The 14,179-nt window shown below is 39.9% G+C and overlaps 1 protein-coding gene across 1 annotated transcript in view; it reads left to right on the plus strand.

Moving 5' to 3' along the window:
* LOC115296544 (olfactory receptor 12D2-like) overlaps nucleotides 1–14,179 on the plus strand; it is a 32,784-nt gene that overhangs the window by 12,813 nt on the left and 5,792 nt on the right. The window lies entirely within an intron of this gene.

Below are 14,179 nucleotides of genomic sequence, written 5' to 3' on the forward strand. Positions count from 1 at the left end.
ATGCCCTGTTGCACTCCACGATGACCTCTCGCTTGAACTTCTGTGGTTCTAATCTGATCCATCACTTCTTCTGTGATGTCAAGCCTTTGCTGGAGTTGGCCTGTGGAAACACAGAGCTCAACCAGTGGCTTCTCAACACAGTCACCGGGACCATTGCCATGCCTCTCATTTTCCTAACACTTCTCTCCTACTTCTCCATTATCATCTCTCTTTTCTCCAAGACCCACTCCTGTAGCGCTCTCCACAAAGCACTGTCTACATGTGCCTCTCACTTCATGGTGTTCATTCTTTTCTATGCTCCTGTTGTCTTCATTTACATCCGTCCTGACTCAGGCAGCTCCATGGACCAGGAACTCATCACTGCCATCATGTACACTGTGGTCACTCCTGTGCTCAACCCACTGATCTACACACTGAGGAACAAGGATGTGAAGGCGGCCTTGAGTTGTGTCTTCAGAAATAGGGCCAACATGAACATGTCTAGAGCACACTTCTAGGACAGGAACCAACAGGTAATGATAAAGTTGGTGTGTGAGGTTACCCCACTTCTCAGATCATGTATGATAGGTATAAAAATGGAGATGTCCAAAGACAAGATAAATGCGAAAGTCCAGCTTGATATTGTAAACAATGAATTCTTTGGTAGTATCAAGGAATCAAAAACTCATGGGAAACCAGCCATGGAATCTTAATGTGCATTTGTGTTCAGGATATCAGTTAATAAAACTGGTTCTTTTTCATGTATTTTTACATATTCTTAAGTGAAATCAGGAATCGAAATATGCCTTCATTACCCATATACTGGGTACAGGAGTACTCCTTAGGGTGTTTATCTGTGTGGTTCTTCTATGTTAACATATTTCAATGTGAGTAATAAACTTCTTATGCTTTTTTATTTTAAGGAATTGAATTTGAGCCACTGTTAATAGGATAAGAAATGGTAATTCACGCTCCTTCCCAACATGATACAGTCAGTTAACATCACCGAGCTGAACCTGCCACAATTAGAGATGCTCAAGAACCAGTTAGACCAGGAAGCAGAGTTCTTGTCCACCTTCATTGCCCAGCTCAAGGTGGTACAGACCATGTATGTGTAAGTCAAGGACTCTCTGAACATGCTGAATAAGAACAAGGGGAAAGAATTATTCAGAATCGTTCTCTAGCTGATTGGTACGTTATTTATTCTTCATTCTTTGGTCACAAGAAAGGATGAGTTTCAAAACTCTACCTATGTTTCTATTTTATTTTCCTATTTGTTTGCTTTTTCACAGATTATAAATAATGCCATATGAAATAATGCTGAGGAAATGTTAAGAATTCATCAAAATGTTGTCTGTTTTCCTTACTTGTCATCAAACCCATATGTAGCGAAAGAGACTAAGTCATCATTGTTGAGGCATTTCTGGAGCTAATGTCGAGAGACACTAGGCTCCCTACTTTCTGAGTCCTCAGAGTGGCTGCTGGGGGGCACAGCATTTATTACTATTTACAGATGCAGATAAAGACTAGGACAGACCTTCATGCATTCTGGGACTGACTGTTCAAATTCTCTGCATTCATTTTTGTGAACCCGAACAATGTGACTCTAATCTCATTCACATGCTTGTTCTATCTTCCAACCTATCATATTTGGGCCCTCAATTTGACTTTTGTTTACTAAAAAGAAAAAAAAAAAAAGAAAATAAGTGTGTGTGGAGAAGGCATCTTCTACCCTGAACTGTCTCCAGCCCATCATTTCTATTGATCAGAAGACTTTACAAAATCCAAGACGCACGGATGCCATGAATCAGAGAAAAGCACGTCATTATCTGGTTAGCTATTGCTGCATAACACACTAGTATCTCCAAACACAGAAGCTGACGACATGTATACCAGTAAATTGCATTCTACTGAGGGTCAGAAATTGAGAATAACACAGCAGGGAAGGGTTGGTTCTCCTTGATAATGCTTTCTGCCATGGCTGGGCTGACTTGACCATCCTGGAGTGAGAGAGCTGAGCTGGCAGAATATCTGTGTCTCCCTTGGTCCACTTTCTCCACGTGGCTATCCTGTGCTTTTGCAGCATGGCGTCCTCAGGCTTGACACTCTGCATGGGGGCCAAGGGACCAAGGGAAAAGCTGCAGTCATCTCTCTAACAAACCCAAGAATCAGTATCAATATCACCTCTACGATTCTTTCTTGGACAAAAGAGTCACAGGCCTAACAAATCAGTAAGAGAATCCCCACCTTTAACTGGAAACAACAAGAAAAACTTTGCAGACATCCTTAATCCACCATAGTCGCAGCTCTGACTACTAAAATTAAAATTGTCCCCACATACTTACTCTCCCCCCAAATATTCCTAAAATCTCTTCCCATTACAACATCAGTCAGAATCTAAGTCTTTTCACCTACAGTAGGTCAAGGTACAGATGGGGCTTGATGGGAACAATTTCTCAAATATGTTTCCTTTTGAACTAAAGAACTTCAAACTAAAGGGTTAAGTTATCTGCCCTAGGTAAACACAGACACAGATTTAGGTATATTTTGGAATATTCTTCAGTTGTGAGAAAAAGAGGAAATCCTGGCATTTGTGACAACATAGATAGACCTTCAGGAATTAATGCCAAATGAAATAAGTCAGTCAGAGAAAGATAAATACCATATATTTAACTTATATGCGGAATCAGAACACAAAATAAAGCAAAAGAAAAAAACAGACACATAAGCACACAGAACAAACTGGTGTTTGCCAGAAGACAGCGAGATGGGTGTATGGGTGCAATAGGAGAAGGAGATTAAGAGATACAAACTTCTAACTATAAAGGAAATATATCACAGAGATTTAAAGTAAGCAGAGGGAATATAGTCAACAATATTGTAATAACCTCATATGGTGACATATAGTAAACTGCACTAGTCGTGTTGAGCATTCCATAATGCGTATGTATGTTGAATCACAGCATGAAAGGTGTGAGGTGCATGGAAGTGAATTGGGGCAGAAAAAAACCCAGAGGTGCCATGGAGGGGAGAGAACCCATTCTGTGGAAAGACAAAGAGGAGGGAAAGTGAGAGGGGTTGAGAAAGTCTGGCATTGAGTTCACACCAGAAGAAAACCCCTCTGGACCACAGACGAGCGGGCTAGAGGTACTGAGAGTTCTGTTCTTTTTTTGAAAACTGGCGTGTGGAGCTCAAAGTATGAGATTTTGGAAGTGTGTGGCTTTCTCTGGGGAGAGGGGAGCTGGTCTGGAGTGCATAGTGTGGTGTAGCAGTCACTGGGGTGGCCAGAAGAGAACAGTCCCCTTTCTGGAGTGCTTGGGAAGAGGGTACATGCCTCACCAAGGACAAAAGACCCTGCAGTGGCCAATAAAATGCCTTTTATTAGCAGGGGACAGAGGCTCACCTAGAAGGATTATAACTTTGCTGCATTTAGCAGCACTACACTCTATGTACGTGTAGAATGCAATGTGCAGGCGTGGGACAGTTGTTCAGGGACAAAAGACTTCATACAGCATGGAGAATCTTCTCCAAAGTAGGAAAGTGGGTCTGTGCAATTTGAGGTCCTTTAAAACTTCATATATTGAATCCCAGCTCTACAGGTAGCACAATGACAATAAATTCATGGTTTTCTATAATCACTCTGTTTGTAAATGGACTAAATACTCCAATTAAAGACATCGGGTAGAATGTATTTTTTTTTTTAAAGATACATCTATATGCTGCCTACAGGAGATTCAGGAGACTCACTTTAGCCCTAAGGATATCTGCAGATTGAAAGTGAGGGGACGGAGAACCATCTATCATGCTAATGGACATCAAAAGAAAGCTCAAGTGGCCATACCTGTATCAGACAAACCAGACGTTATTGTTTTTAATGTTTCTAAATTTATTTTTGAGAGAGAGTGAGAGAGAGCACAAGTAGAGGGGTGGGGCAGAGAGAGACAAGACACAGAATCTGAAGCAGGCTCCAGGCTCTGAGCTGTCAGCACAGAGCCCAGTGTGGTGTTCAAACCCACGGAGTGTGAGATCATGACCCTAGCTGAAGTTGGCTGTCCAACACTAGACCACCCAGATACCTAAAAAACACAAGATTTTAAAACAACTGTAATAAGAGATGAATAAGGGCATTAGATCATACTTAAGGGGACCATCCATCAAGAAGATATAACAACTCTAAATATTCATGTCTCCAACTTGGACACACCTAAATATATAAATCAGTTAATCACAAACATAAAGAAACTCACTGACAATAATACAAAAATAGTAGAGGACCTTAATATCACACTTACATCAATGGACAGAATATCTAAGCAGATAACCAACAAGGAAACAATGCCTTTGAATGCCATATTGGACCAGATGGACTTAATGTATATATTCAGAACATTTCATCTTAAAGCAGCAGAATACACATTCTCAAGTGCAATGGATAGATCATATACTGGGTCAAAAATCAGCCCTCAACAGGTACAAAAATATCAAGATCATACCACGCATTTTTTTCAGAACACAGTGCTGTGAGACTTGAGATCAACCAGAAGTAAGAAAGTGGAAAGCCCTCAAATACATGGAGGTTAAAGGCATCCCACTAAAGAATGAATGGGTTACTAGGAAATTAGGAAAGAAAAATTTAAAATACATGGTAGCACATGGAAATGAAAACACAACAGGCCAAACCCTTGGGATACAGCAAAGGCAGTCCTAAGAGGAAAGTGTATTGCAATTCAGGCCTATAACAAGAAGCACAATGGGTCCCAAATACACAACTTAACATTACACCTAAAGGGGCTAGAAAAGGAGTAGCAAAAAAAAAAAAGGCCTAAAACCAGCAGAAAAGGAGAAACAATAAACATTAGAGCAGAAATAAATTATACACATCAAACAAAAAGGAATAATAGAACAGATGAAACTAAATGCTGCTTTATTAAAAGAATTAACATGATTGATAAATTCCTAGCCAGAACTCGTAAAAGAAAAAAGAAAGAACCCAATAAATAAAATCACGAATAAAAGTGGAGTGATCACAACGAACACCACAGAACAAGCAATCATAAGAGAATACTACGAAAATTTAGATGCCAATAAACCAGGCAGTTTAGAAGAAATGGACAAATTTCTAGAAACTCATGCAACACCAAAACTCAAGCAGGAAAAAATAGAAAATATGAAGGGAGCCATAAACAGTAAAGAAATTGAATTGGTTATCAAAAATCTCCCAACCAACAAGAGTCCTGGGCCAGGTGGCTTCACAGGGTAATTCCACCAGACTCTTCGAAAGAGTTCATACCAATGGTGGAACAGCATGGAAGGTTTTCCTGCATCTCTCATCCCTGAAATGTAGCCGGATCAACACTAAACCACCCTGCACACCTAGAAAACTTATTTGAGGATAAACACAACCATCTGCACAATCTGAACCAACCATAGAACTCACAAGGAACACAGGATGGAGAGATGAGCTCGGGGAGAAGTCCCGGAAGGCAGGGAGCTGTTTTTGCTTGTGGTGAGAGGACAGAGATGGGGGTAGAGCACAAGAAATCTCCCCCCCCCACACACACAAAAAAAGCAGCTGAAGAGAAAATGGAAAAGTGGAAACAGCTGCAGGGACTGAACAAAAAAAAGCAAAAATGACAAAGGAGACAGTGTAAATTCCATCAAGACTCTACAAACAGTGGAGCACAGTCTGAAACTCCGCAGCTCAACACCTGGGGAGCTCTGGTGGGAAGGATGAATCCCCACACACAGAGAGTGAGGTCCAGGGGATTCGCAGGCCATGCGGGGAGAGGCAGTTCCAGTGCAGGGAGCACATTTGGAAGAGGCAGTGTGGCCTGCCCAGAGGAGAAAGTCCTAGGGGACCCTGGAGAAGGGCCACATTCATTGGTTCTAGAACAAGGACATGATGGGGAGCCTGGAGCCAGATGTGTGTTGTGATTTTACATAATCCCTGAGATGGTGCTGCCACAAGATCGCATGAACTTCCTCTGGGGCGGCTGATGCCCAGCTGCAGTCTCGAGGCACTGGCAGCACTGCAGTCTTGCTAATGTTCCTGAGGATGGGGTGCTGGCACCCAGCCAGTCCTCAGTGAGCCCCTCTCCCAGAAGATCTGAGCAGATCAAAGGTGCATTCCCTCAGAAGGGAGGGGCTGGGAAACAGCCGCATCAGAGACCAGATTCAGGAGGGAGATGCTGCGTGACGACGGAATGCCCATCCACAGACAGTGTGAACATGGGGGTGGACCAAAGCTGGTGCTTGACGGCCAGTCCTGGAGAACACAGAGTTTGGAAAATAGAGACCCAGTACCTGGGCAACACCATTTTCACCCCTCCCGCATATGCGCATTCAGGCCTATAGGCACCACAACGATCCATCCCAGTGGCTAAGCAGTACCATCTACTGGAGAATGGAACTGTTACACTAAGCCGTGGCCAACCAGGCCTACCGTGCTCTTAGGGAATAACAGAAGTCAACCCACTTGCTTATTTTTTGGACTATAAACTTGATAGTTAGACTTCTAGGGGAAAGCAGAGGTAATTACAATCATATTTCATTCTTTTCACTGGTCCATCTATCATATTTCTTTTCTTTTGCATTTCTTACTTTCGAATATAGAAAAAAATATTTTTATTTACTATTTTTATAAAAAAGACATTTATTTAATTTTTCTTCTATATTTATTATATTTTTGTAGCTTTTAAAAATTCTATCTTACTACCATTATTTCACTTTATTCTATTTTATGTTATTCATCTTCTCAAATTTTCAAAAGTTTTCCTTTTTTCCTTTTTTTCTTATCTGTCCCTATTTTCTATAATTTATCAAGCTTCTTTCAACAACCAAACCAAAAAACACCTAGGATCTATCATCCTTTTTGAGATTTTTTGGTTATAATTTTTTTCTATATTCTTTCCCTTTCTTCCTTCAAAATGACAAAACAAAGGAATTTCCCCAAGAGAAAGAACAGGGAAAAATGACAACTGGGGACTTAATCCACACAAGCAAGCAAGATGACTGAATCAGAATTTAGAATCACAATAATACAAATCACAATAATCACAATAATACAAATATTAGCTGGGGTTGAAAATAGATTAGAAACCCTTCCTTTGGGAAAAAAAGAAGTGAAATCTTGTCAGGATGAAATAAAAAATGCTATAACTGAGCTGCATTTTTGAATGCACGCCAAGGCAGCAGGGATATATGAAGCAGAGCAGCGAATCAGTGATATAGTGGACAAACTTATGGAGAATGATAAAGCAGAGCAAAAGAGGGAGAAAAGCACAATCTAGAAATTAAAGAACTCAGTGACTCATCAAAAAGAAATAATATCTGAATCATAGGGGCCCTGGAAGGGGAAGAGAGAGGGAAAAAGGGGGAAGAGGGTTTAGTGAGCAAATCATAGCAGAAAACTTTCCTGAGGAAAGACACAGACATCAAAATAAAGAAGGCACGGAGAACTCCCATTAGATTCAACAAAAACTGACCATCAACAAGGTATTCCATAGTCAAATTCACAAATTACTCAGGCAAGGAAAGAACCATGAAAGCAGCAAGAGGAAAAAATTCCTTAACCTACAAGGGAAGACAGATAAGGTTTGCAGCAGAACTATCCACGGGAACTTGGCAGGCCAGAAAGGAGTGGCAGGATATATTCAATGTGCTAAATCGTAAAAATATGCAGCCAAGAATTCTTTATCCAGCAAGGCTGTCATTCAAAATAGAAGGAGAGACAAAAAGTGTCCCAAACAGAAATTAAAGGAGTTTGTGACCACTAAACCAGCCCTGCAAGAAATTTTAAGCAGGACTCTCTGAGGAAAGAAAATAAAAAAAAAACAAAAAACCAATACCAAAAGCAACAAAGACTAGAAAGGACTAGAGAATACCACCAGGAACTCCAACTCTACAGGCAACATAATGGCAATATATTCATCTTTCGGTACTCACTATAAACATCAATGAATGAAATGCTTCAATCAAAATACACAGGGTAACAGAAGGGATAAGGAAACAAGATCCATCTCTATGCTGTTTGCAAGAGACCCATTTTAGACCTAAAGATAAGTTCAGATTGAAAGTAAGAGGATAGAGAACCATCTTCATGCCAATGGTCGCCAAAAGAAAGGCAAGACTATAACAGATAAAGAAGAACATTATATCATAATTAAAGGATCTATCCACCAAGAAGATCTAACAATTGTAAACATTTACACTCCAAACATGGTACCACCCAAATATATAAATCAATCCGATCATAAAGAAACTCATTGAGATCCGATTCCAAGATGGCTAAGAAGAAAAGACCTCTATATGTTTTGCCCGTCTGCATCTATCAATCTAAGAAGGACTGAAGCCACAATACTATGATCCGCAAGAGTCTGGGAGGAAAAGTGACAGAGTCCACTAAGAAAACAGCCTCAGAGGTGCTGTGTAAACTGGGGGATGTATAAACAGGCTGGGACACAGAGGCTTAGAGGGGCGGGAGCCCCCTCTGAGCAGAGCCGCGCAGAGCCACAGTGAAATGAGGGGAAGAGAAAGAGAGGCTGAAAATGCTCATAGAGCTGTCTCTAGAGAAGAGAAAAACCTCGACCTCGGATGGAGAGGGATCCTATCATCCTATCCATAACCGCAGGGCGCAGGGAGAGAGGTCCTTCCTCTCTTGCTGGTGTGTTTTCCTCGGGCTTGGCTACTGAATCCCAGGCAACACCAGGACAAACTCTTCCCCTCCTCCCCCTACTAGATCCCCAGCTAGGAAGCCCCCTACCTGCAGAGTCCATCTGTGGCACTATCATTAAAGTGTGTGGACTAGGATCTGGAAATGAGGCGAGGTGTGGAAAATACAACTTGGATCACCCATGGCACAGGGAGATTGAACCCAAAAGAGTGGGCTGCAATGCAAGGTTCGAGAAGGGACTCGGGTGCCGCCATTTTCTCCCCACAACCAGCAAGGAAGGGCCTCGGGGAGTGAGACCTGCCTACACAAAACCATGCCCATCTGTGCTGGAAGCTGCCTTTTTTTGTTTTCCAAAGCCCAGGCAAGACCAACATTCCTAAGAATAGGAAGATCAATTCTTCCTATTCAGATACATTTTCCCTTACTCATTATTATCTCTCCCCTCTACTGGACTGGGCACACAGGACATTGATTTGTCTAAACAGTTTTACTTAATCCACTCTCGTGATGCTACTTCCTTTGTCTCCTTCTCTCTGCATAATGAGAGTACATAGCTTCTTAGGATAACATTATCTTCGGTTATTTTCTCCTCACCTCATACCATATCATCCTCTTTGTCTCTCTGCCTCTTTAACCTTCAATTTCACTTCCTCCACACTCCTGTCACTTCTCTCTTTGTATATGCTCCTCCATCCATATTGCCACCACCCTACTCTTTATTTGTAGCTGGGATTTCTGGTTTTATGCTTTCAGACTATCATTTAACTTCTGTTGTTTGAGTCCCCCCCCCCCCGCCCCTACACACACACACACTTTATTTTTCTTTTCTTTGTTTCTTTCCCATTTTGGTTGGCTTGTTTGTTTGATTTGTCTGTGCGATTGTGCACTTTTGTTCCTTGTGTATTTGTTGGTTTTCCCTTGCAGGGCTACCTCAAGAAACAAGACAAACTACACATGGTGAGGAGTCCCAAATATCACTGAGTAGGGAAACAAAATAACCAAAGGCAAAACAAGAAAAATCAAGAGACACCATTAAAAGAACACTTCATAAACAGAAAGACACTGGAGAGTCAATAAGCAACCTTTAATATAGTAACACGCACAGGTGCAGAGCACATAACAAGAAACTGACAAGAGACAGAAAGCTAACCAAAATAATGAAACAGAAGAACTCTCCTCTTAAGAAATTCCAGGAAGAAGTCACAGCTACAGAATTGCTCAAAACAAATATAAGCAATATAACAGAAAAAGAATGTAGAACAACTGTCATAAGATAAATTGCTGGGCCTGAAAAAAGGATGGAAGACATCAGAGAAGCTATGGATACAAAGACTAGAGACCTTAAAAATAGCTCTCATGAGTTAAAAAATGCTATCGTTGAGGTACATAACAAAATGGAGGTTGCCACTGCACGAATTGAAGAGGCAGGGAGGAGAATAGATGAATTAGAGACACAATTATAGAAAAAGAGGAAGCCACAATAATGAGAGATAAATTGATCCAGGAGTACAAAATGAGAATCGAGAACTGAGTGATATAATCAAATGGAACAATACTTGTATATTAGGAATTCCTAAAGAAGAAGAAAGAGAGAGAGAGAGGGGGAGGGAGGGAGGGAGGAAGGAAGGAAGATCCTGAAGGGGTGATTGATTAAATTATAGCTGAGAACCTTCCCAATATGGGGAAAGGAAATAGACATTGAATTCCAAGAGGCCAGCGAACTCCCCTCAGATGAAACTTAAATTCACCTTCGGCATGACGTATCATAGGGAAACTGGAAATATGTAAGGATCAAGTGAGAATTCTGAAAGCAGCCAGGGATAATAGGGCCTTAACATACAAAGGGAAACCTATCAGAGTGGTTACAAACCTACCTAATGAAACCTGGCAGGCCAGAAAGGAATGGTAGGAAATCTTCAATGTGATGAACAGGAAAAATATGTGGCCAATAATCCTTTATCCAGAGAGCCTATCATTCAAAATAGGAGAGATAAAGGTATTCCCAAATGAACAAAATTGAGAGAATTCAAGAACACCAAATCAGCCCTATAAGAAAATTCTAATAGGAACCTTATGAGGGAAATATAGCAAGAAATACAAGGTACCAGAGACAACACTACAAACATGAACTCTACAAAGAACACAAAGAATCCAAACGCACATTTTTCAATAATAACACTGAATATAAATGGACTAAATGCTTCAATCAATGACATATGGTAGAAGAATAAAGGGAAAAAAATATCCATCTATTTACTGTCTATAAGAGACTCATTTTAGACATGAAAACACCTTCAGATTGAAAGAAAGGTGATGGAGAAATATCTATCATGTGACTGGTAGTCAAAAGAAAGACAGAGAAGCCATACTTATATAAAACATGGAATTTAAAGTAAAGGCAGTAGCAAAATATGAAGGACATTATAGAAAAATTCCAGGGTCTCTCCATCAGGAAGAGCTAACAATTATATACATCTATACATCGAATTCAGAAGGACCCAAATACATGAAACAATCACAAACAGAATGAATCTTAAGGATAAGAAGGGGTTAATTACAGGGGACTTTAATACCCAACTTACAGCAATGGATAATGGAAAATCACTAAGGAAACAATGGACCTGAACGACACACTGGAACAGATAGAATTGATAGATATATCTAGAACTCTGCATCCTGAAGCTAGGAAATTCACCTTCTTCTCGAGTGAGCATGGCACATTCTGGGGCATAAAGCAGCCCTCCTTACATATAAATGAATTGAGATGATGCCATGAACACTTTCAGATCACAATGCTATGACACTTGAAATCAATCACAGGAAAAAGTCTGGAAATTTCCCAAAAACATAGAGGTTAAAAACCACCCTACTGAAGAATGATTAGGCCAATCAGGCAATTAGAGAGAAAATTGAAAAATATAGGAAAACAAAGGAAAACTAAAACACAACAAGCCAGACTCTCTGGGATATAGCAAAGGCAGTCCTAAGAGAGAAGTATATTTTAAACCAGGGCGTCTCTCAACAACCTAGAAAAAACGCAAATACAAAATCTAACAGAGCACGTAGGAATTAGAAGGGGAGCACCTAGAGCACCCCAAAACCAGCAAAAGAAGAGAAATAATAAAGATCAGGGCAGAAATAAACAATATAGAGTCCAAGAAAGCAGTTGAACAGATCAATGAAAACAAGAGTTTGTTTTTTGAAAAAATAAAAAAAATTGATAAACCTCTAGTGAGGCTCCTCAGGAAAAAAAAGAGACAACACCCAAATAGACGATATAATGAATGAAAATGGATCCATTACAACCAATGCCTCAGAAATACAAGCAATCATCAGAGATTACAATGCAAAACTATATCCCAACAAACTGGGCAATCTAGAAGAAATGGAAAAATTCCTAAACACACATGCACTACTAAAATTCACTGGGGAAAACAGAAAATCTGAACAGACCTATAACCAGTGAAGATATCGAATCAGTTATCAAAAATCTCCCAATGAATAAGAGCCTAGGGCCCGATGGCTTCCCTGGGAAATTCTAGCAGACATTTAAAGCAGAGTTAATACCATTCATCTCAAGCTTTGCCAAAAAATTGAAATGGAAGGAAAACTTCTAAACTCATTCTAAGAAGTTAGCATCACTTTGATTCCCAACCAGACAGAGACCCAACAAAAAAGGGAACATCAGGCCAATATCCTTAATGAATACAGATGCAAAAGTCCTCAACAAGATACTAGCAATTGGAATTCAACAACATATTTAAAAAATGATCCACCATGATCAAGTGGGATTCATTTCTGGGTTCAATATTCACAAATCCATCAATGTGATACATCACATTAACAAAAGAAAAGATAAAAACCATATGATCCTATTGATAGATGCAGATAATGCATTTCACAAAATATAGCATTGTTTCTTTAAAAAACCCTCGAGAAAGTTCATAGCAGCACTTTCAACAATATGTGAATCATGGAAAGAGCCAAAACATCCATCAACGGATGAAGGGATCATGAAGATGTGGTTTATATTTACAATGGAATACTACATGGCAATGAGAAAGAATGAAATCTGGCCATTTGTGGCAACGTTGATGGAATTTGAGGGTGTCATGCGAAGTGAAGCAAGTCAGGTAGAGGATAGATACCATATATTTTCACTCAAAAGTGTACCAGGAGAAACTTAACAGAAAACCATGGGGGAGGGGGAGGGGGAAATAGTTTCGGAGATGGAGGCAAATCATGAGAGACCTGTGAATACTGAAAACAAACAGGACTGAGTGGGAAGTGAGATAGGGGAAGGGGAGTGATGGGCATGGAGGAGGGCAATTGTGGGGATGAGCACTGGGTGTTTTATAGAAACCGGTTTGACAATAAATTATTTAAGAAAATGAACTCATTATAGTAATGGACATCATAACCCACTTACTGCAATGAACAGTTTCTAAACAGAAAATCAACATGGAAACACAGGCTTTGAATGATACACTGGACTGGATGGACTTTACAGATATATTCAGAATATTTCATCCTAAAGCAGCAGAATACACACTCTTCTCGAGTGCACATGGAGCATTCTCCAGAATGGAGCACATACTGAGACACAAATCAGCCCTCAACAAGTACTAAATGATCAAGATCATACCAGGCATATTCTCTGACCACAACACTATGAAACTCAAAATCAACCATAATAAAAAATTTTGGAAAGACAACAAATACTTGAAGACTAAAGAACATTCTCCTAAAAAATGAATGGCTAACCAAGAAGTTAAAAAGGAAATTAAAAACTACATGGCAGCCAATGAAAATGATAACACCATAGCACAAAACCTCCAGGACACAGCAAAGGTGGTCGTAAGAGGGAAGTAGATAACAATCCAGGCCTTCCTAAAAAAGAAAGAAAGGTACACAAACCAACTTTACACACACACAACTTAACTTTGCACCTTAAATACCTGGAAAAAGAACAACAAACAAAACCCCAAACCAGCAGAAGACAGAAAATAATAAAGATTAGAGCAGAAATCCATGCCTTAAAAATAACAGAATGGATCAATAAAACCAGGAGCTGGTTCTCCGAAAGAATTAACAAAATTGACAACCCCTAGTCAGTTTGATCAAAAGGAAAAGGAAATGACCCAAAAAAATTAAAATCAAGAATAAAAGGAGAGATCACAAACAACACAGTAGAAATATAGACAATAATAAGAGAATATTATGAACAATTATATGACAATAAAATGGGCACTATGGAAGAAATGGACAAATTCCTAGAAACATATAAACTATCAAAATGAAACATATCATCATCAAGACAGTATGGTATTGGCACAAAAACAGACACATAGACCAATGGAATAGAGTAGAGAATCCAGAGCTGGGCCCACAAATGTACGGTCAATTAATTTTTGACAAAGCAGGAAAGAGTATCCAATGGACTGCCTCTTTAGCAGGTGGTGCTGGGAAAATTGGACAGCAACATGGAGAAGAATGAAACTAGACCAGTCTCTTACACCATACACAAAA

This window comes from Suricata suricatta, chromosome 7 (assembly GCF_006229205.1).
Source record: "Suricata suricatta isolate VVHF042 chromosome 7, meerkat_22Aug2017_6uvM2_HiC, whole genome shotgun sequence".
NCBI classification, from domain to species: Eukaryota; Metazoa; Chordata; class Mammalia; order Carnivora; family Herpestidae; genus Suricata; species Suricata suricatta.